This window comes from Eptatretus burgeri, chromosome 1 (assembly GCF_056783735.1).
Source record: "Eptatretus burgeri isolate ZD-2024b chromosome 1, Ebu_testis_v1, whole genome shotgun sequence".
In the NCBI taxonomy this organism is placed as follows: domain Eukaryota; kingdom Metazoa; phylum Chordata; class Myxini; order Myxiniformes; family Myxinidae; genus Eptatretus; species Eptatretus burgeri.
The window spans coordinates 160,313,347-160,338,897 of record NC_140961.1 but is presented as its reverse complement, the minus strand read 5'-3'; the positions used below and the strand labels follow the sequence as shown (position 1 = coordinate 160,338,897).

The following is a 25,551-nucleotide window of genomic DNA, read 5'->3' as shown; positions in this document are numbered from 1 at the left end:
AAGTTTTAATCTTTGGAGAAAAATTGGTTTGGAAAAAAAAATGCAGTTTCAGCGAAAAGGGAATAAGAAAATGCAGACACGTACCTTCTATGTACGCACGCGACTAATTGCTTAACTCCACTATTTGCTTCACGAGCATGTGGTAAAAAATCAAAAAATATGTTTTCCGTTTGTCATTATGGATATTTTGTGTAGATCGGTGACAATTTTTTTATAAATTTAATCCATTTTAAATTAATGTGACAACACAACAAAATGTAAATAGTCAAGGGGTGTGAATACTTTTTGAAGGCACTCTATATATTGAGATATTGCTTGGTTCTGGTAAATATTATGAAGATTTGTTTTATAAAGACTTCAAGCATATCATCATTTTAAAGAGGTTTAAAGTCATATAAATAAATTCATTCCAGATTTTACCGCCATTTTTCCAGTGGCTATAACACTATCGATCTAACATGTTACATTAGTTGTTTGAGCCTGTTGCTTGTGTCCCTTATAAAGCTCATAAAAAATGAAGTTTTCTGTTTGAAATGATTTTCAAATATATTTGATTGTCAGGCTGACAGATTGAGTGAAAATATGTCACTCCTCTCTGCTCATGTGCAATCTGAATGAATTCTAAGCCAAGGAAAGATAAAAAGACAGACGACTTTCTACTCATGTTCTGATTCATGTTGAAAATCTCACATATGACTTAAAAACATTGTTCCTCATTCACAAATTGATGATCATAAAGTGATGACAGATGGATGGGCAGACATGAACCAATTGCTTAATCCCACTTTTCAACTCGCGTGTGTGGGGTAATAATACAACATTGTCATGTTCTTTTCTTGCAGACTCTATGCTCGGGTTCTTCGATGGTTAATGGCGATGGTGTTTTCTGTTCAAGAAATTAACAAAAACCCATTGTTATTGCCCAACGCAACACTGAAGTATGATATATATGATTTTTGTTACTCCGGTCAACAGGAAACACGAACAGCTTTACAAATTCTGGGACCAAACTTTGTTACAAGTGGAATCGATGAATGTGGACCTCGTGCACTCATTGGAGCAATTCGGGAATATTCGGTGTATTCCTTTCTTCCTGAGGTATGCTTAAAAGCATATGGATGAAGTATGTTAAAAATATTCTGTTTCTGGTCTAGAATTGAATAAAATCATATCTGAAGTTGGCCATCTTTAGACATTCAAATTAACTTTTTTTGCCACATTTGTATTTCGAAAAAGTCAATAATGTTCCTCATTGGATTGCATTGTTGTCTTTTTTGGTGTACTCAAAATGAAGTTCAACAGAGCATGCTTTCATATTCTGTATCAATGTGTTCAGATTTTTTTATTATCAATTTCCATTTGTTATACAAGCACATTCAAAAAGATATACGAATGAGATACAATATTCAAAATCATGGAAGTCATTTCTTTAATTATGCATGTATGTATATATATATATATATATATATATATATATATATATATATATATATATATATATATATATATATATATATATATATATATACACATATATATATACACATTAAAAAAAATATATATATATATATATATATATATATATATATATATATATATATATATATATATATATATATATATATACACACATTAAAAAAAAAAAATATATATATATATATATATATATAAATATATATAAAACTAGTAATAGGCGTGACAACCATACTTGACCATGTTGCAGATTGTCGAACGAGGCCCTCACTTCAACACGCCCCTCCACCTCCCCCCCCCCACGGACCCCCATCCACATCCCCTCAATTTTCACCTGTATTCTCTTTTAAATTTGATTCATCCGCTTGAGCGATTGACATGAAACTTTCAATATCGGACCAGCTACCTTTGAATAACTTTTTTCAATAGTTATATTATGATTGAATGGAAAATACGGCTGAAGTTCTAAAAGTCTGATTTCTGTTGGTATGGTTTGCAGGGTGTTTCACATATCAGAAATCAAAGACTTTTTTTTCTTCAATTTACACATCAATGTATTATTTGGTGTATCTTGGACTCTCATAATGATCTCATTTATGTTACTTTATGAACACCTAAGTACAGTCCATGCATCTTTGTTATTCACTTAATGTCAGCCTTGTTTGTATTTTTAGCAAGTGCACGTGAAGCGAACAGTGAGGTGAAGCAATTGGTAGCATACATGCTAGTATACATGTACATTATATATATATATATATATATATATATATATATATATATATATATATATATATATATATATATATATATATATATATATATATATATATATATATATATATATATATATATATATATATATATATAAATATGTATTTCAAAATCTTGATAATTGAATCATTTGAGATATGAATCACTTCCCAAATTGATCTTATACTAATGTTAAATCTTATAAGTTTCACCTTTATCTGATCTTTAAAACATCTTTGAATTGTTATTTCAAATGGTTTTGACTCATTGACATCCCTTTCTAATCCAGTTTTCTTTTTATTTCTCTTCAACTTTCTCTGAATGTTCTTAACGTGTTTTTGTGATTGAAGGTGTTTCTTCTCACTCTCTTTCAAGACATCCTTAGAACAGACATCACAATGTTTTGATTCTCATTCAAATGGAGATACTTGTTTGAAAAGATTGCATATGTTTTTGTTGGTTTGAAGGTGTTTTTGCTAACATTTATGTTCATGATTTGAAATGTGGCAGTATGTTGTATTCACCATGTTTATAGAGAAAAACATATGCAAAAATAAAATTTTCTTGATGAAAATCTCACGGTAATTTAGAGACACTTTTCTTTTCAACTAAAATTTTCTTGATGAAAATTCCATTCAATGTATCGGTGAATCTGTCCTTAAAACCATTTTACCCACCAATTATTTTAACTTAACAAATACAATGTATCAAAACACAAAATACTCGTTTCATTCAATCTCTACATTTGTAAAATATTCTGAGAAACATGTCAAGGATGTAAAATTCAATGAAGAAAAATATAACAACTATTGGATAAAAACAATTTTGATTGAAAATATGAGTTATTCATATTCCTCCAGTGGAAAGGCTTTTTGTATATCCGGAAGAACATCAATTAAAATCACTCCAACAAAAGTTTATCCTATCCTTCTAGCAATATATTCTAAACCACAAAAAGCATTGAAACAAGATAAAGTATCAAAAAAGAAAAAAAAACTTATGGATGAAGCTTGAGAAAGAGAAGATAAAACCATCAGCAAAATGAAAGGAGAAATTTTTAATTTTTTTCAACCACCCAAAATATGTAAGGATGTAAATATTTCAGCTGAAATGACATTTCGCTCAGTCGTAGTTAAGGACTTTTCAAAATTACCTTGAATATAAAAAATGTCGTAGTTGAATCTGTTTATTAAAAAAAAAACAGGATATGAAGATAGAGGGAAATGTTTTTTTTCTGCCAATTAAACACGAGTCATTATTCAAGTGAAGATTTTGAAGATTATGAGAGTGATGATTGTATCTGTATTGGAACAGAAGACAGTTATGATACCGAGAGTTTGTGTTCAAACGATAGTTATGAAAATAGTTTTATAGATGATCATGAAATCACCAATGAAAGTACTGAAGATCATTCCAAAGACGAATTTTCTTTGAAATAAAATTTCAGCACATAAATATGAATAGTATACCAGATCTTGAGCCTCTTGAATTCCCACATACTCCATTGTGCAAATTTGAGAATTGTCTTGCGTGTGATAGAGTGGGATTAAACACAGAGTCAAAAGCCGATAAACAATGTATATTCTGTGATTTTCTTCTCATTAATGATAATATAAATATAAAAAAAGAACATAACTGTTTCAAAATTACACCAAAAATGAATTATTTTACAAGATTAACAAGAGAAATGAATGTTAAGTATGAGGATGATAATACACCTTTTCTTACAAGAGAAGAAACTGAACAAATGAGGACGATGTTTAATGGATTGAAATTTATTTTTCATGACAGTCATTTTCAGGGAAATATCAACACAAGGAATTGTATAAATAAAATAATGGATTATCTTTAAATTAAATCTGAACTCAGGATAAAACAATGATTCAAAAAAGCCTATAAAATTTTAAATAATATATTTTATAAATATAAAAATGAATGATTTTTTTGACCTTTTTGTGAGAATAAGATAAAATTTGACAATCATAAAAATCTTCCAAATTATTTAAGAAGTTTAATAGTTGGTTCAAGTGGATGTGGAAAAACGTGCTTGCTTTTGAAGATGACCCTTACTCACAACCTTTAAGATTATGATAATTTAATAATACTAGTGCGGGCCCATAGGTGCATGCCCGTACGTACAGCTTCGGTCCTTCGCTCTCGTAAACGACGACTGGATTGGGGCATTGTTTCATTTAAATCAGACCAACCATATCATAAATGGCCATAACTTGGGAAACACCTGGGAAACATACTCAGGTCCCCAACGTCAATTGTGACATCATGTCAAACGAAGAACAATAATTGTGATGCCCCCTCTCTCTCGCCCCCCCTCTCTCTCTCTCCCCCCTCTCTTGCCCCCCTCTCTCCCCCCTAGTCTCGCCCCTCCTCTCTCCCCTCTCTCTCGCCCTCACTCTCACCCCCCTCTCCCGTCTCCCTCTCTCGCCCCTCCTCTCTCCCCTTCTCTTGAATTGTGATGCCCCCTCTCTCTCACCCCCTCTCTCCTCCCCTCTCTCGCCCCTCTCTCCCTCCTCTCTCGCCTCTCTCTCTGTAAATGTATTCACAAATGTCTACCAAGCACAACAATTAATTCAAACCTTGGGAAAAAACAGCTTTCAAACCCTTGGGAAACAGCTGAAATGGATGAAGAACGATATCAAACCTCGAAAAGGCACATACTCAGGTCCCCAGCGTCGATTGTGACGTCATACCAAACGAAGAAAAGAAGAATTGTGACGTCAATCGCGCAAAAAAAAAACATTAAGTGTGACGTCATTCGTGATGTCATAGCACCGTGTCCTGTGATTGGTTGACAGACATTGGTCACTGTATCACGTTTTTCGTTTTATTACTGTCAATTATTGTGCTATTATTATTATTAGCATGCTGTTATCATTATTCTGAGATATCTTTGGGAAAAAATGGCATGATAAGGTGGAACGACACTTCAGCTGCGATATATACACCTTTCCAACACTGAAAAAAGCAATAAAATGGCCGTAACTTGGTAACCACTCGTCCGATTAATATCAAACCTTGAAAAGGCACATCCTCGGGTCCCCGGCAATATTCCTGGCAAGTTTCAATCAGATCGGACCGGCGGTTGTCGAGAAACGGCGGTCGCAGACAGACACACACACACACACACACACACACACACACACACACACACACACACACACACACACACACACACACACACACACACACACACACACACACATTGCTGGAATTATAGATAGATTCACAACGTCAAATTTTCTACCCAAGTATCAACTATTCTCACAAGGTGTTAATGTGTGTCTTCATAAAGAAGGCATAATCAGTTTATTTAAACTTCAAAACAATCAAAATGATTACATCATTGAAGATATAATTCAAGTATTTTGTGATGCAAAGAAATGTAAAACAAAATCAAAACCTATAACTTGTACTCTTCATGATAATGGATGATGTACCTTCAACCCAAGATTTGGATAAGTCAAAAAAGATCCTCGTCAATTTGATGATTGTGTTGATGAGAGAAACCAAACAGTTCATTTCTTGAGAAGTAGAAGGATAGCTACTACAAAAGTGGGTGACATTCTTCTTGTAATTGTATTTATATTTGTCAATCTTACTTTCAACTCCCTCATAGCTCGATAATAAATAATGCTCATACTTTTATTCAAGCTAAATTCAACAGGTATAAATAATTACGTCACGAAAAAGGATTTGAGGAGTATATGAAACACATGACTGGAAAATATAAACACATGTTTGGGAAACAAGATGAGAAACTGAGGAAGATTTATTTTATTTTATAAACAATTACATCCATGAATTATGGTTGTTATTATTAATCTTGTGGGTAAATATGCTTCTGGGAAAAACTTTAATAATCTATGTTCTTAAATAGTGAAAAAGAAAAGATTACACTTTTTGTTTTTATAATAAAAACATCCTGTGATATGCATTGCATCAAAAACAACCAGAGTAATGCGACCATGGGAAGTGGAAGGTGAACATTATTTCTACATTTCAGTAAAGGAACATATGTGTTTGAGGAACGGAGGTCAAACATTTGAAGAAGTCTCTCTTGGTACAACAAAATATTCACATTGTAAGAGTGAGTTAAAGAAACTAAAATATGGTGGTATTAGATATTGGAAACTAATACAGAAGGAATGAGACAAATTACACTGAACAACAAATTTCAAATTTTTTTTTTTACTGGAGATGTGTAAAGTGATTAAGACTAATTTGGGTACGCTGATTTCAAAAATCATAACCGTTTTGATGTATCACGTCAGGATTTTCAGGAACAGAAATATTCCCATTGCCTAGAAGTCAGGATTTCAATGAAATTTACATATGTCTTTAACATGTCTATTTCGTACAATTGTTGTGAACTTGTGTTATATTTCTTTCTTTTAGATAAAGATGAGTAGGCGTTCCTGTACCAATCATCCTGACAACTTCTGTTATGTCTGTGGTCGGTATACCAAAAAAGATCAACAGCGAAGTATATCTACAGCAGTGAAAATGAAGGCCGCCTACTTTCACTACTTCGGGTGTAAGGTGGGGGACCAAGAACAGAGCTGGGCACCACACATCTGCTGCACAAGCTGTCACACAACCTTGACTCAGTGGTTGGTGGGCAAGCGCGCGAGCATGCCATTTGCGGTGCCCATGATATGGCGTGAGCCGCAGAATCATCATGATGATTGTTATTTCTGCTGCACAAGCATCGCCGGCTTCAACAAGAAGAATAAATGTCACATCAAGTACGCTGACTGCGTCTCTGCTCGTAAACCTGTGCCTCATGATGACGAGAACCCCGTTCCAACACCTCCAGCTGATCAGAACATAGCTGTAAGCAGTGGTGAAGAGGATGGTGATGATGAACCTTTTGAACCCGACACTCAAGAATCACACCTTCTGAACCAGGGAGACTTAAATGATCTTGTAAGAGATCTCTCGCTGTCAAAGGCGAAGGCAGAGCTGCTTGGATCAAGGCTGCAGCAGTGGAATTTACTTGAACCTAACACCAAGATATCCTTGTTCAGAGCACGTCACAGAGACATGGCTGAGTTCTTTGAGATGGAAGACACGATGACATTCTGCAGTGACATCAACGGTCTGTTGAAAGAACTTGGGTGTGATCACGATCCTGCAGACTGGCGCCTCTTCATCGACTCGGGGAAGAACAGCTTGAAGGCTGTTTTGCTCCACAATGGCAACGAGAAACCATCAGTCCCACTGGCTCACGCGTCAGTGGAATCTACTTGAACCTAACACCAAGATATCCTTGTCTTATCCAGAGCAGCACAAACTCAAAGCCAAATGCCTAAAGCATTTTTAATTACATTCTAGTGGAGTTTTTCTGTAATTTCTATAATTTTGAAGCATTCATGATGAAATAAATGAATAAATGAATTTTTGTAAATTTCATTGAAATCCTGACTTCTAGGCAATGGGAATATTTCTGTTACTGAAAATCCTGAAGTGATACAGCAAAACGGTTATGATTTTTGAAATCAGCATACCCAAATTAGTCTAAATCACTTTACACATCTCCAGTAAAAAATTTTTGTTGTTCAGTGTTATTAAACATCTGAGTAGTAATGGAGTAAAGATTTTATCATTTGGTTTTGAGGTTGATGAAGAAACTCAATGCAAATGCATGAAAAGCAGAGATACAAGTATTAGTGAAGAAAAAAATTACATCTCGTATTCATGCGAATGAAGAATTTGATGAAATATTTAAAGAAAAGGATTTATTTGAACACATCTTCTTTAATGATGAAGAAAAGGAAAATTCCCCTGTTGACATTTACAATTCAGTGAATTATATTTTCCAATAAATAAATAGATGCAAAGGAATGAGGAAGAAGATGTAAGGAACATGATGAGTTGGTTTATAAAGTTGTGAAACAACAGGAAGACAAAAAGAAGATATGTAGACAAACTAATGGTAGAAGAAGCATTTGAAAGATAACAAGGGATGCTTTTCAAACCACTTTTAAAAACTTCCCAACAAAAAAATGATAGATGTTTCTGCAGTTCCTGCAATATAATACTGTTATGTTTGTGGTGTTGATGAAGGGATTTCATAAGAAAGATAGGAATGTGTAGAGTTGCTTTGCCTGTGGACGTGTAGGAGACATGTCAATGTAATTTAACTTGGGAGACTGTGAGCTGAAGTGTTACGTGTCACCACACAGGGGGTGGTGCATTGTTTTTTTAGGTAGGAATCAAGGATAACTTCCCCTGTATGAAATTTCCCCCTGTGACTTTTCTCTATGTTTTGAGAACCAAAATTGGCAATAAAAGGGGGGGGGGGGAACATGTCACGAGAACAACTTCAAGTGGGCAGAAGCTCCGCCTTCCTGGGTTCATGCAAGGAAGCCACGCCCCGGAAGTGGAGATTTAATGGGCATGCCATGTGACTATGAAGAGGAGGTGGGCACGGGAGGCAGCAGATCAAATAGGACGAGAAAGAACGTTAGTCAGAGGACATGGAGGATCTCATTTTTGCTCACGGCATGATGAATGCTGCACGATTCTCATGTTCGTGCTGTGTGAAGTTGGCTCGTATGCTGAGCAGGATGTTGGCCATTGATGGTTTGATTGAGCCGTGAAGTGTGTAAGATTCTGAGGAGGGAAGGAAAGCATGCCTCGTGGCATCCTCACGGGGCCTCAGAAATTGTCTCGTCGTGTGGGCCATTGTTGTGACTCGACCAGGTGCAAGATAGGAACGGTCAGCATATTCGCTTGTGAAATGAAGCTGTACGGCGATCTCTGAGCCTTGGTGTTAATTACCGCTCACAAAATTGCCTGATGTATGTTCTTCCCATGGTGCTTTGGCAGCTTAGCTCCATTTTGTTGGGCATGTCTATGAAGCACCTCAATTCCACATTCCATAAAGACCATCTGGACCAAGCTAAGTGCCGGGACAAAGGAGGGACTTTTTTTCATTTGGTTCATTTTGCCCTTGTCTGTATTTAAGTCTGTGTGTAGGAGCCTCAATTATATTTAGATTTAGTCTACCTCACGTTTTCCTTTCCTTTTTATTATTTGAATTATTGTCATTGTACATATTTGCTAATTGTTATTGAATTATGATTTAGTTCATTCAATTTGATTGTGTCCTTGTATTTGTGCCGTTCTGTAACAGTGCTGAACTGTTTTCCCGCACGCGCGCATTAATCTCCTAGAGTCTCAGCTGTAGGCCTCCAAGGGAGAAGTTTGGCCATCCATCCAGGTCGGGGTTTAACCCACTGGACATGACAACTGCTGCCAGGAGTGTGGTATTCGAACCCTGAACACCAACTCTTGTCAGATCATGGGATTGGAAACCTCCCTGACTCCTTCAGGAATGCAGGATTCGAACTACGATAATTGGTTTCGGGAGAAAAATCATAATTCTAATAATTGGATTTAAGAATACGATAATTGGTTGACCTTATGTCTATGTTGACTTTTAGGGTGAAGTTGACCTCAAAAATAATTATTTGGTTGAATTCATTGACCTGAAATATAAATCCTCTTCAAATTTCATGTCAATCGGATGAAAATTGTGGATTTTAGAAATACCACCTTCGTTGTTGACCACGGGCCTCAGTTGACCTTTTGACCTCAAAAACAATAGGATTCTTCCATATGACAATCTCTACCATGTGGTTAAGTTTTTTGAAGATCGGATTAAAATTGTGACCTGTAGGTGATAAACAGACAGACAGACAAACTGAAAGAATAGCAAAATCGACTCACCAATATACTTGAAAAGTCTTCGCTTTTGCAAATAACAAACAGACAGAAAGGGGTGAAAACATAACCTCCTTCACCTTCGGTGGCAGACGTAGAAAAATCACATAGAGTTTAGAATTACACAAAATTTCAATGGTTGTCAAATAATCAATGGGAAAACAATATGCTGCATTCTTAAAATGATATGTGGCTCAGGAGGGGCTCAGACCAGAACATTGAGAGAGGTTTATCATTCTGTCTCTGTTAAAAAACATATTTAGAACAAGAACCAGCCTCCAACATGTTATTTATCATCATTCTCAATGGTGATGAAGTTTATTACAAAATATCCTCCTTTACGAGACAACAAAACAACCAAATCTTTACCGGTAGCCTTTATGAATTCCACTCAAAGTGCCAATAACTAGTTACTCTTAAAAAAAAAATTATATGATTGTGATTTTTGTCTTTTGTAATTATTGCTCATAAATGAGCCTAAATTTCTTCTACTTTGAAATCATATAATTCATCAGTGCAAGTGACAATGTCTGAAATATCAACAATTTTAAAAAGCTCACTCATCTATCTCCAACTTAAACCCTTTTCAAAATGGGATTTCCATATGTAAGTTCTTACAATATAACCATCTTTAAATTTGTGTTTTCTTCAGTTAATCTCTTTTTCATATTCGAATTTTATAAATGTTTCTGATGGTTTGGACTTTGTTGAGGAAAGGACTGCATTGTTGTAATCATACACAATATCTTGAATAAAATAAATCCAATGAAAGAAATCCATTCAGAAAAATTATTATACAGTGTCACTTACAAACTGCGATTAAAATGCTCCTTGAGGACTGCTTTTCCTTCATTAAAAGTGCTGTACAATGATATATCATAATGTTTAAGAAAATTCTGAAATGTTCTGTTGTAGTTCTCAGATCTCTCACTAGTCCATAATTTGTTCAGCTTTTTTTTTTTAGTTTTATTAAATATCTGTTGGAAGGCTCACACAAGAGTGATACCTTTTATATTTTTATTTATCAAAGGACTTACCCATGAATATCTTGACTTTAAATCAATAACAGTTAAAGCATACTTGTATCCCCTGCCATTTTTTACTTCAATTAAGTCAGCAGACCATATGTAATCATTCACTTTAGAATAAACCTTCCTTTTTTAACTTTGTGTTTTTTGGTTTAAGTAATTCATCAGCGAATCTCCTTTTTATCTCCTTTTGAGTTCCCTCATTTGCTTCTGTTTGCTGCTCACCATTGATGATATCATTAAAGATTAATAGTTTTACAATTTTAATTGAGCACTTATCTTCTTTTTCACCATAAATCCATCCACTTTTTATCTTAACATTAGATTTCATATTAAAGACCAATCATCTGACATTTTTCTATCAAGCTCATGTTTTTTCGCTCAATGTCGTACTATTCCATTAATCAATATCATGTTTCATACAAAATTTATCAGCCATGTTTTTTAGGTTTAGCGACAGCTTAGGATTGTCAGCCTTATCTAATCTTTTGTCCAAGTTTATTTCTGGACCACAGAAAGAATACCCCGGTCGATGCAATTCTCCTGTTATCCCAGTTGCTGTAAATTTACTGTCCGAAAAAACTTTTGTTTATCTTCTACAGTTTTATGTTTTTTTGGTATACCTTGTCGAGGCTTATGTGAGAGGTAACGCATAACACATAGCAAGGGAGACATGAGACAGGAGGGGCGGGAGTGGGAAGGACAAAACAGAGGAATAGAGACACGAGGAGATCTGTGGAAGAGAGAGAGGGATGGGGCAGAGAACACGGGGTGTACAATATGGACATTACAGGGACTTTGAGGAAGGAAAGCAGGGAATTTGAAAGAGGTGGGTTTGGGGTGGATTAACGGGGGTAGAAAAGATTGAGGATTTGCAAGGGGACGATAAGAGGTGGTGGTGAACAGCTGTTTTGAATGCCTGGAGGGAAGAATGGGATTGAACAGAATGAGGGAGTTCATTCCAAAGGTGGGGAAAAGAGGAATGAAAGAGCGAAGGTGAGCAGTGATTCGTAGTTTTGGAAGTTTTACCAGAAGGGAGTTGTTGGTGGACCTTGAGCTCCCTGCAGAAATATGGTGGGGACAAATCGCTGACAGAGCAGAGAGGGGCGCAATACTGGAGAGGAGATGGGCGAAGACAGAAAGACCACTGACCTGCCTGTGGTGAGAGAGTGAGAGACCCATTGACTCAGCCTCATCGCGGGAGATGCCAATGATCCGAAATTCCTTGGTTTCCAAAGTGTGAAGCCGAGAAAGGGGGGAGGCAGGAGCACCAGCACAGCGGGGAGAGCAGTACTCCATCAGGCTGCAGACAAAAGCTTTGTATGTGGTCAGGAGCTCAGGTGGGCCGAGGAAGGACTTTGCACGAAGGAGGATTCCAAGTCTGGGACTGGCATTGGAGGCCAGGTTGGAAATGTGACTTTCCCAGAAAAGATCATGGCAGATAATGTGAACCAGAAGCTTGAAAGAAAGGACTTCTTCCAGAGGATTGCTGAGAAAGTAGATGGGGGGGGTGGTTTCCAAATGGTCCTTTCGGAGAGACAAAGTGAGAGTGTGAGATTTGTCCAGATTTAAAGATGTGTTCCATGTGTTGGACCAGTTTGTGATTTTACCGAGATCTGCAGAGAGTGAAGAAGCTGCTGCTTGCCAGTCTGAGTGAGGACAGCTGGTATGGCAGAGGGTGGAGTCATCATCAAAGAGATAAATATGATTTTCCAGAGAGTCGGAGAGATCATTGATGAAAACCATAACAAGAACAGGGCCCAGAATGCTGCCTTGGGGAACTCCAGCCTGCACAGGAAGAGGTGATGAAAGAACTCCATTTAGGGCCACACGTTGACTGTGATAAGAGAGTAAGTCTCCAAGCCATGAGTGGAGATGGCCTTGGAAACCATAGGAAGAGAGTTTGGTGAGCAGGGCAGGGTGCCATCCCGTGTCTGAGACGCTGAGGTGTTTCTCTGATAACAGCCAGAGTGATGTCCACTTTGACAAGCACGTGGTCATAAGAACCGATTGGAGCAGAGGAAGAACAGCAGATATCTTTTGAGACAAATTCACTTATTTTGGTTCCACATATGAAACATAACTCCACCCCCATCCCTCCACCCACCCCTTCAAATAACTCTATTGTTTTATTTTAACATGCGAGATATTTTTAAAATTAGTTTTATTTTGACATAGAAGGCAATAAACTGATGTCGTATTTATTTATTTATTTTACTTCCATTAACTTTCCTGCAGAGTGAGACAGTGTTTTTGCCATTCAAAATATCTCTTCAAATCCAGATTTCTAAAACAAAGTATCGTCAAAAAGGTCCTCATCTATCATCTATTTTTTGAACAAAATCCTCTGAACTCAAAGATCTATTAGAATGACATTTAGGTCTTTTTCACATAAATTACAACAATCAGATTTAGCAATTCATACATTTCCTCCTCAGTAGGATTGGTTTCTTTAATTTTCTGTAATTCTTCAATTCACTTTGTAATCTCACCAATTTCCATGTTGATTATATTTATCCACATCTTCATCACCTTTTTCCTCTTTCTTCTCAGCATCCCTCACAACTCTTTAGCTATCTCCCCATAATATATGAAACATATTAATCTGGATTTCAAGATATTCTTGCATCCACAATTATTGTTTTCATAGTAGAAAACCAATAAGATGAACTCTGCATTTCTGAATGAGATTTTTATTTAATCAATTTTAGAACCTTGGCATTATTTAACATTTTAAATTAAATCTACATTCATTGGTTTATAAACATCAGTTTAAAGCCAGTTCTTTATTGACAGTCTCCCATTTTCATGTTGTAGAACATATTTTTGAAAATACCGAATTCCTTTTATAATTTTTTTGAAGCTTTTCCTCCCCTCCCCCCCCCCGCCTTGTTCCAGGTGCTCTTCCTGCCATTTTTGTATAAATTTTTTTTTTATTGAAACAGAAATAATGTTTGAGAAATACATGAGAGATTAATGTAATTGCAGGAAATACCTCCCCATCTTCCTGTTGGTAAATCAGTTTGTATTTCCTTACTTACTTTTAAGAATCTTGTTATTTGAGTCTTCATCTTACAGTATATAATTGTGAAACTAACTGATTTTATTCCAATTAATATAATTTTTTGCTGTTTGCTTATGGTTCTTCCATATGTCATTATCCCCACAAAGCGGATAATAGTCTTCCTTACGAGACTGATTTAATTATTGTCGGTATTGTAGGTTTATTGAAAATGATTATATATACCCTAAATTATTCATATCATACCTCCAAGGTTGTATTCTCATAATTGAGATACATTCTTCTTGATAATATTTAATTGTAACATTTCTGTATTTTTGGGAAACATCGACATTATATTTAAAGATATGTATTTTTATAAATAATTTAACCTCACCAAGTGATTTGCCTATGTCAAGCTTGGATAACTGATGAATTTATAAGCATTTATCTTTGGAATATCTTGTGTTATACTATATTTCTGGCATTCATCTGTGCTTTTGTATAATATATTCACAAATCAATATCCAGTTCTTCGGATACTCCAAGAGCAAAACCATCCTTTTTGACACAAGTAATTGATATTAGATTAAAAAATTATATCATAAAAATTTTCATTAATGTTGAGATGAAATAATATACGGTACATAAAAATAATTGACCACAACATTTTGAATTAAAGTCCTGTCTTTGAAATGTTTCATAAACACCATTCTTTAACAATTTATATCTTCATCAGGTGGTGGAAGACCATAACTTTAAAAATAATATTTGTATTGACTATTATAAATACAGATGCATTGAGAACCGTTCCCATTATTATGTTCTAAGTTCATCATGAAATCCTTTGTATTTTTAGCCAACTTCATGAATTCTTCGCTCACACAAATAATGCAACTAGATGATCACATTTAAGTTTTTCACAATATTGTTGAGGTTCTATATTTGATGTTTTATTCTTTAAACCATTTAACAATTGAAAAAGTGATTGCTTTCTTCAACAACATATCCAAATCAAAGCAAAATCTACTTTGATACCTGACATGGTATTTTACCTACATATTTTGTAAATTACTAAACAAATACATAAATTTCACATATTAAGTCAAGTAATTAAAAATGTATACAATAGAGTAGCAGCCTTTGAATTCTATAACTGGTCTACATGGGCAGACACTATATCCAATGGTCTTTCTAAACGAAAGCTTGAAAAGACAATGTTTACCTCCAAAGGAAGAAAAGTGTAGCTGACTTGTTGAGTTTGAGTGTTCACACTTTGGCAGAATGGAAGAGGAGGATGGGTATGGGTGAATGCTCATTCATCAGCTCGACCTTTTTCATACAGCAGTATAATCCTCAAAATGACCTCTAATTAATAGAATTATTAAGTTTTAAAAATGCAAACTTCTGACTGCAGATGTGAAGTACTGTACTAGATGGATGTTTATTGTTTTAACTATTTAGGTGGATTCATGGAGAAGCTGTAAATGTTACAGTGACAAAAGCCAATTTCCTTCCTATTTCCGTACAATTCCTAGTGATGCATATCAGTCTTCTGTATTGGCACAGTTAGCTATTCGATTTGGATGGACATATGTTGGAACTGTTGAAGGAATGGATGAGTATGGACAATTTGGAGTCGCACAATTTGTTGAAGAAGTGCAGGAAGCAGGCATGTGCGTTGCTTTTTTCCAGAGGCTGAGTATTAATGAAGAAGGAAAATTGTCTGATTATGTTGGTAAGGAAATGTAAAATTCCACTGAAGTTTGTTCATGGAGTGATAGAATACAACTTTGCTTGATTCACAATCACTCAATGAAAAACAGTAGCTGCACAGGTGGATATAAAAGTTTTTTTTTTCAAACTGGCAAGCACTACAGAATTCAGAACAACATGTAAATATGTGAAATAATTACATGCCATTTCATGGATCCACAAATAATACAAACTGGATCATTATTCAAATGGAGGGCATCAACAGAACATTGATTGAGGTATTCTAACTGCCATGGGATGCAAGGAGAATCTGAAGTTTTAGATGTTAACCCTTCCTCAGATTAAAAGAGAATTAATGTTCTGATGAAGGGTTAATGCTAGAAACATCAACTTCTCCTGGGTTTCCATGATGGTTCCCTTACCTCTATCAATGCTATGTTGATTACATCTATTGTTCTGCCTATCTGTCAATGCAGATGGAGACTTTTTCCTTGTATGGATCAGCCTTTCCATTTCCCTTTTTGGAGAATCAGGCAACCGAGGATGAGTCGTGAACATTTTGTATGTGAACGTTTACCAAGGTCAGGTCTCACCTATATTGTTTTCCAGGATTTCTTGAGCATTATAACACAGTCTTCTCTCAAAATTATATCGAAAAAAACCTGCTCACACATCTTCATATAATTTGTTTTAATTATGTCTCGTGTTAACCAGTCTACATGTAAAGACTGAAGCTTCAACTGTGTCTGACCCTTTTACTCTGTAACAGACCTCACAATGTCACTTTATATCCTGTTATGATGGGGGTGGGGGGGGAGGGAGACATCACATCAACTTTGATTGTGACTGCACTAACTGTTTGAAGTGTGAAATTGTTTTGTGATTGGCGAGTGCGAAGTTGGAGGCATAGTGCTGTCGCGGGTCTGGCCGGTTACATTTAATCCTCCCACTCCAATTGTGGTGGATGGGCGGTTAACACCGACCAGGCCTGGATTGCGGAGTGGTTTTCCTTCAGAGGCAGACACGTAATCTTCAGGGATTATGGCACATGTGGGAGGGGCAGGGTGGCACTGGCGTAGCGACAGAAGCACAGCACAAGGGGTTTATTCTCAAATCCACAACAGATATGTGGACACCATAAACTTAAAATAAACAGGGATTTGATGAAAATAGAAGAAATATTTACAAGGGTAATAATTCAGAATGTAATAATAATACGTGAAGTAAATGAAGGTCTAAAGTCAAGGTGCCTCTGCTCACAAACTTTTATACAGACAAGGGGAAAATGAAACAAAAGAAAATCCTCCCTTTATTCTGGCACTTAGAGATGTCTTTAATGAACTTTGGTATCTTATATATTATTTCCGAGTTTGTGGTTTTGTGTCACGCTATCTTCGACTTTGTTCTGCGCTCGAGTAACGTAATATTCGGCTTACATTATATCAAAGACCATATGAGGTGCATGGTACAAAAAAAAGTTAATAAAATGGTTCTGAAACAGTGAAATCATATTCCACTTACTGCATTAAAGTAAAATTACTACTGATACTCTGCATCAGTTCCTTTCTCAAACACACCCACCCCAACATGTCGCGTAGAGCACGCGTTATGCTAGTCTTTAATGAACTTAGAGATGTCTTTAATGAACTTTGGGATCGCGCAACTTCATCCTGCGTGGGAAGACATGCCCAAAAATGGCGCCGAGCTGCTCTCTGTGCAGGTAACGTACGTGAGACAAATCGTGAGGCACTATTCAATGCTCGGGCTCACCAACCGCCATGCAGATTCATCCTCGATCGTGCTTACTGACCTAATGCTTTGCAGAATGGTGACATTTCTTCAGTGATACAGACGAGGCTTTGAGTTCCATCTCTCATGACCAGCCAAGAGTCGTTCGCCAGCATCTTGCTCAGTATATGAGCCAATTTACTCAGTATGAAAACAAGAATTGTGCTGTTATTTTGTTGTGCTGAGAGGAGAGCAAAGCGATATCCTCCATCACAGCCACATTCCTCTCACCACTGTCTGCTCCTCCAACCACACCCTCCTTCCACCTCTGGGTGTGGATTGTTGGCATGAAAACCGAGAAGGCGGGGCTTATTTCTGCTGAGCACTTTTTACTTCCTTGTTGTTGTGGTTGTGGTTGTTATACAAACATACTTCTTTCAAGGCTGGCTTGTAAATACAAAAACACAGGAGCAGGTCACAGGGGGCAATTGCATACTGGGAAAAATTGGTCTTAATCCCGATCCAATTAACACAGTATCAACCACCGTGTGGTGACACGTAACACTTAAACTGTGACAAGAAACACAGTTTCCCGACATAACTTACATCGAGATGCCTCCTACACGTCCAGGATGAAGCAACGCTATACAATCCTTACTTTCCTCTGAAATTCCTCCATCTACCCCCACAACCATAACAGTACTTCACACGAGATGAAGTTGTGAATACCATCATTTGAATTTTGCTTTTTAGGGCCTTCCTTTGATCATTTTGTTCCTCACCTCTCTGACAATGTTGGAGATGGGGGACATTAAAAGGAGCTCTGACCAACCGACCAAGTCCATACACAGTGACCTGCAGCTTTTGCAGTATTTACCCACTGTCATAGCGGGTAAATACTGCAAAAGTATTTACCTGCTTCCAATAATTCCATATTTATATGAATTACAAATTATGTAGAAATATTTTTTTCCAAATGAACTTTTTTATTCATAACTGAAGAGATCAAACTAAACACAGTTATAATTGAAGGGGATTATATGTCAGGAATACCTGAAAAAGCATATACAAATCAAAATTCACTCGTAAAAGTATTCATCCCTTCGGTCAGTACTTTGTGGAAGCACCTTTTGCAGCATTGACTACTATGAGTCTTTTTTGGTAGGTCTCTACGAGCTTTGCACAGTGAGATGATGAAATTTTTTCCCATTCTTCACGTGATAGTTGCTCGAGTTCTTCCAAGTTTGATGGAGATCGTCATCGATGGACTGCAATCTTCAAGTCTCGCCATGAATGTTCATTTGGGTTCCAGTCAGGACTTTGACTGGGCCACTCAAGAACATATATTTTCTTCATATTCAGCCACTCCAGTGTGGCTATCTTTCTGTGGTTTGGATCATTGTCCTCCTGAAATGTGTATCTCCTTCCCAGTTTCAGTTTCATGGCTGACCCAAGCAGGTTTTCATTAAGGATTCACCTGTACTTTTCACCATTCATTGTCCCTTCTACACTGACAAGCTTGCCAGTCACTGCTGATGAAAAGCAGCCCCATAACATGATGTTATCACCATCATGCTTCATAGTGGGGATGTTGTAGACTGCATGATGTGCAGTGCTTGGCTTGCGCCATATTTAATGCTTTGAATTGAGACCAAAATGCTCAATTTTTGTCTTGTATGACCACAAAACGTTTATTCACACACCTGCAATATCATTAGGATGCTTTCTCTCAAAGTCCACACAAATTTATAGATGCATCTTTTTCAGTGATGGCTTCTTTTGTGCCACCTGTCCAGAGTCCGTCGTTGTGAAGGGAATGGGATGTTGTTGATTGATGAACACTGACCCCCATTTCAGACATAGAGCCTTCCAGATCTTTCAAAGTCATTGTTGGATTTCCAGTGACATCCTGAACCAGTTTCCTGCTTGCCTGGCTGCTGAGTTAGGATGGGCGACCTGATCTGGGTGGAGTCTTGGTGGTATGATACATCTTCCAATTTGTAGTGATGGATTTCACTGTACTCAAAGAGATAATGAGTGACTTTGAAATCTTCTTATAACCCTCTCCTTAACGGTGCTTCTCCAGCACTTTATGTTTGAATTCTTTGGAAAGCTACTTGGTCTACATGTTTACCTTGTTGGTTGACAAAGTGAGTTGCACCTTAAAACTCCTTAGTTAAGTCGGGGAGTTTAATTTTTAAGTTAAACCACTGATAATGTGCAGGTTAAACGTATCACACTTATCTAGAGTGCTGTAAATGTCAAATATTGGAGACTAAGCTGAAGCTGTGGAATGAAAAGCTTGATCTGGGGGTAATTCCCATGCAGGCACCTCCAGTATATTCTGAACTGAAGCTTACAGCTGAAAAATATGAGTGTAATGTAAGTGTGAGCAGTTAACAGAAGGTGTAGCAGCTGTTCCTAACAGCAAGTTTAGTGATCCAAAGAAGACAAAGGTTCACCGCTATGAGATCACATGTGAGAATTATCACCCTTTCTTTTGCAGCAACATCCTTGAGCACTATTCAGAAAAAAGCAATTTGCATATTATATGGTGGGTGAAACAAAAACGGAATGTTCCAGGTAATAATATAACACTGTACACAACATAAATGTGGTGTTTACAAAATGTAATGCTTGCATCGATGAATTTCAAAAGTAACTGCCAGATTAACTGTGTAACTGATGATTATTTTTAAATTCTGCATATTTTTCTGCTGTGTAAATTCTGCAGGTGAAACTATTTCGAACATAAAGGTAAATGCAATATTAATCTTTGCAATTGAGACGGACATCATTCCTTTGGCAGAAGAGTTGTTGCAAATGAATGTTACAGGAAAAGTGTGGCTTGCAAGTGAGGCCTGGGTGAACTCAAAAGTCTTGGGGAAAATGTTTCCTGAAGTGTTTGAAACAACAATTGGAACAGCTTTGCCCTCGGGAAAAATTCCAGATTTTCAGGATTTTTTGTTGAATATTCATCCTCGTAAGAACAAACGATTTTTTAGTCATAATCAGGATGTCAGATATCATGAAGACGTACATGAAGGAAACTTCAAAGATACATGGCATTACATTTTTGGATTGACAAATAACAGAAGCATTCAGGAGTTTCATGGGAAAATATACAATGTGAAGAGAAATTGCAATGATCAAAATGTCCAAGTAAAATGTCATCGTCTAATAGGTTCTAATTTTGTAAGATGCAATGATACTGCCATCTCATCGGAATTTGGGCCAGAAGGGAAAAAAGATAGTTGCATCAATGATCAGCCAATGAATGATCCTCTGGTTACTAAAACAACCAAAACATCAACAAAGGAAGCAGTGTCTTTTGTAAGAGATCATGGTTTTGTTCCTGAAGATAACACTGTAGAAGAGCTTCTTCTCGAATTCTGGTCGGACATTTTCAATTGCTCCTGGAGAGTTGAAGAACCACATGGTAAAGCCTGTACAGGCTTGGAGGAAATAGAGAAAGTTGAAACGGTTTTTACAGATATTTCTCATCTTCGATTCACTTACAATGTGTACATGGCTGTATACTCTGTTGCACATGCCTTGCACAAGTTGCAAGGTTGTACACCAATGGATGGTCCGTTTGAAAATGGATCATGTGCAAGAATTGAAAATTTTAAACCCTGGCAGGTCATTGTTTTTCTATTTTTTCTCCAAATGTCTTACTTTTATTTTGTTTTAAAATCGTTAATTATCCCACACCTCACTCAATGATTAAATAAATAATATGCAGCATTTTAAAATCATTGTTTGGTTTGTTTGAATGAATATTTCAGGAAATGCATTTATCCCTGAACCAGCCAAAAGAAATTTTAAAAATATCACAAATTTCTGACAATGGGTGCAACAAAGTTCAATAATGGTTGTGGGTAGGCAAGCTCGTTCGGTGGCTGGTATAATTGATCACCGCAGTTCAATGGTTGGAATGACCTGCTTGGTGACTTAATGACTCACCGACAGCAATCAAACTTGGGAACGAGCAATTCCAACACACCACTGCACCAACCATGCTGCTTGCCATGTCATCAAGAGCCACCTCTTACTCACGCACTGCTCCTAACTCCAACTGACTGATACCTCAAGTTGACTCCTTGTGCAAGTCCTTGGTCCTGATGTCAACACGTTTTTCTCATTGGCTGCATTAATGGACACATTGTCTTTCCATAACATCACGACCTGAAACTCTGCCTTTTTGGCCGATATTGCTCAGAACACGAGGTTGGAAATTTCATCAAAATGAGGTGAAAGAAGAAGAAGCAGAAGCATGTGTAAGTGGCTGGGAGGAACATAAGGGTCCTCCTACACAATCTAGCCTCACAGCACAAATTGTTTTTTTTTTTACAGTATAGCATATTCTAACATGGAAAAGCAAATAACTAACTAATTAATCCTCTTTTTCACCCCCAAGACATTCCCTGAACATATGAGGGGTGATCAATGTGTTTGTTGTCCAGCAAGAAAAACACTACATAATAACTTATATTTCACTTTATTTCTCAACATAATCTCCTTTCATGGGAATGCATTTCCTCCATCAATCCTCTTGCTTGGCTATGCCCATTCTGTGGAACTCCTTGTCATGCCCCTCTAGGAAGTCTTCTACATTTGCCATCATTGCCGTTCTTGTACAGTATTTGTTCCCTCTTCGACCTTGTTTCAGGTAAGGGAACAAATACATGTCCGATCGGGCTAGATCTGGTGAGTCAGGTGAATGTGACAGAGACTTTTGCTCACAATTACCAGCAGTAGCCACCAAATGTTGAGATGTATCTGGTCAGGCATTGTCCTGGAGAAGCAGGACACCTCGGGACAGTGTCCCTCACCTCTTGCTTAATTGCATCACACAACCAGTGAAGTTCATCAGAATAATACTCCTTGTGAAGAATATTTGCATTTCCAAGAAGTCTTCCATCTTCATAGCATCATAATCCCCAAAACACAGTGCCCATGACCTTTCCAGCTGATGATGTGTTCTTGAACATTTGAGGAATAGGGACCTGTGTGTTTCCATTGCATGCTCTGTTGCTTGGTCTCTGAATCGTATCTCTCATCCTCGGTGACAATGCGCAAGAGGAAGCTATCTTGGTCAGCATGAAAATGGGCCAATAGCTCATGGGAAATGTCCAGATGAGCAATGAGATTATTGAGGCATGTTGGTCAAATGACCAGTTGATAAACAGACATGTTGACATCATCCCAGCTTACCAAGCTCTACACAGACATCTATGCAAACACCAATGCAAACTCCAATGCAGACACCACAGAAAATATGTTTTGCTCGGTTTATGGCTACTTTTACAGAGTAGGGTCATATATTGTGCCTTGCAGTAAAGTGTCATTCTACTTGGGAGAGAGAAGTTTCTTCTGCCTTTTTTGTTGAGCAGACGTGTCTAAAGGCCCGGTCACACCTTGACGTTTTAGCCAACGTATGCCGATTTTTGAATTTTTTTTCTAAAACGCTGGCACACGTTGAATACGTTATGGGTAAGTTTTGATAACATTGAGAGCACGCTGGCATACGTCGTAGTACGTTGCCATATGTCGTTGTACGTTGGCTTTAAACGTTGTACTTTTCGGTTGTCCTCAAATTTTTTCATGCTTGAAATTTCACGACGTATGCCGGCGTATGACTCACACGTTCCGCTACGCTGGCCACAATTTGTAGGCACGGTCTGCGATCGTTGACAGACGTCAACACATGCTACTTGTAAGTTAATCATAAGTTGAGACACGCCGAGGTAATGTTTAGAGTACCCGAAACTTATTTCCTACCTATGATTAACGTGTTGTTGGCACGTTACGCGATCGTTGCCACACGTCGACAGATGTTACTTTTAAGTTACTCATAGGCTGAAAGACGTCGGTATAATGGATCGTCCTTGCGTCAGCGTCCACGGCCACGGCCAGGACACTTATTTGCAGCATTCTTCAAACTTTTCTTCGGCATGACGAGGATGTTCACACTTCGATGTCTAGCTTGGCTATGATTCCAATTGTCCATCGGCAGCGTCTATTTAAAATAGTCGAGTTTGAGCGTTTTAACACGTTCAGAAGAAACGTTTCAAATTTCCAAACCCCAGCGTCAAAAAAAACAAAAACAAAAAAAACAAAGGCGAGTGACAGCAATTTAAATCGTTCATTGTAAACAATGAAACTAGCTGAGTGGTACCGTTTAAAAGTCGTTGAGTGTCAAAAAAATCCAATTGTTGAGCGCGTCTACTTTCGATAGTGGAGATGCAGCCATTTAAATCGTTGAGTGGCAGCCTATGAACCTACCCGTGGACACGCGGACGCAAGGACGATCCATCATAACCCACACCCTCCCCCTCACACTCACCTACTACTGCCAACATGAACAAACTACTACTAATACTAATACTAATACTAATACTGATACTGTTACTGCTGACATGGACATCGACTCAAAAAGGACTCGAAAACACTGTTGGGTTCCCCTTTTATGAACACCATTTTTATATACCAATTCCCAAAACCGCTGGGAACACGTCTTTATATGGCAGTTGTAAGCCAGAAACACATTCATTTTTTTTTTTTGTCGACCGGAAGACGTCATTGGAATACGTCTACATACGTCGATGTGTGTTGGGACTACGTAAAGAATTGGTTCAAAGAACGTCAAACATAAGTTAGAAATAAGTTTCGCGTAAAAAGACATTATCGCGACGTGTTTCGACTTATGAGTAGCTTATAAGTAGCCTTTGTGGACGTGTGTAAGCGTCCACATATCGTGTGTAAAACTTATCCTCATCGCATGCGAACGTGTGTCATACGCCGAGTACGTCGTAAAATTTTGAACATGTTCAAAATTTCTTGACGTACTCTACTTACTACGACTTATGATAGCGTATTTAGCGTTCTACTCGCGCATACCAAACTTACCCATACCGTATTTGACGTGCCCCAACGTTTTAGACACACTTTTTGTTACGTCGGCATACGCTGGCAAGATCGCCAAGGTGTGACTGCGATTTTGACCCTTCCATTTCTACGGCAGTTATGATTTGAATCGTTGTGAGTCAGCCTTTTAATAGGTTACGTCACGACATCGTCGGCGATGCGTGCAACGCGCTATGCCTGAGTTAGACTATCGTTGGGCATCGGTTGTGTAGGCCGACAACAGGTTCAGCATTCGTTGGTATAAGTTATCTATAACACAACGAAACGTTCTGTGTAGTTACCAATGCGTTATACATAAGACCAAGTCGCTATGAATATGTCCGAATCTTTAAAAAAAAAACATCAAAAGTTCAACGTAAGCCAGCGTTTTACATAAATTTTAACACGTTGCCATCGCTGGCTAAAACGTCAAGGTGTGACCGGGCCTTTACTCTGATTGCTTGACGATGTTATGCTTGTAATTCTATGTTTAAAGTGAGTTGAAGATCGGAGAAAGTAAGAGTGGGTGTCTTGATTTGGTGTTTAGTTTTGTTTCAAGTGTGTTGTTTTGAAATGTGAGTGATGCATACAGAAAGTGAACTTCGGGTTGTGAGCTGTTTAATGTAAACTTAATGGTTGGAAGCATCAAATTTAATTCAATTTGGAATGGTGTGAGACTTTGGAAGTTGTGGGGTGGGGGGTGGATTTTGACCAGATAAACTGGCGATCATCAATATAGCGTACCCAATATTTTTCTCTGTTGCCCTGATGAAGTTGTGCAAATATTTTAGCCTCAATCATTCCCAAAAAGATATTGGTATAGGATGGTGCAACAGGGGTGCCCATAACAGTCCCTTAAGTTTGAATGTAATTCCATCCATTAAATTGGAAATTATTTAATTTGATTGTCATTTCTAAAAAGCACATAAGGTCTTGGGAAGGTGAGTTTGGGACTTGTCGTTTATCCAGAGCTTTGTGATATCAAAGAGAGGTGCTCAAAGAAAGGAAAAGGTAACAGTGGCACAAACATTCTGATTTGTTTGTCTTCAAAGCAGGGTTCTTACACAAGTGGGAAGAGGAAAGGAGGGAGGGAAAGGGTAAGAAGGAATGCATTGTATTTCTTATCTAAGTTGGGAGAGGAAAGGAGTGAGGGAAAGGATAAGAAGAAATGCATTGTATTAGAAAAGCAGACAGGTCCAG

At 37.4% G+C, this 25,551-nt stretch overlaps 1 long non-coding RNA gene across 1 annotated transcript in view; it reads right to left on the bottom strand.

Annotated features, from left to right (window-relative positions):
- Window positions 1-309: 309 nt before the first annotated feature.
- LOC147035876 (uncharacterized) overlaps window positions 310-25,551 on the bottom strand; it is a 99,399-nt gene continuing 74,157 nt past the window's right edge. The window contains exon 3 of the long non-coding RNA XR_015049658.1: window positions 310-886. This is a non-coding gene — a long non-coding RNA (uncharacterized LOC147035876). The remainder of the gene's footprint in view (window positions 887-25,551) is intronic.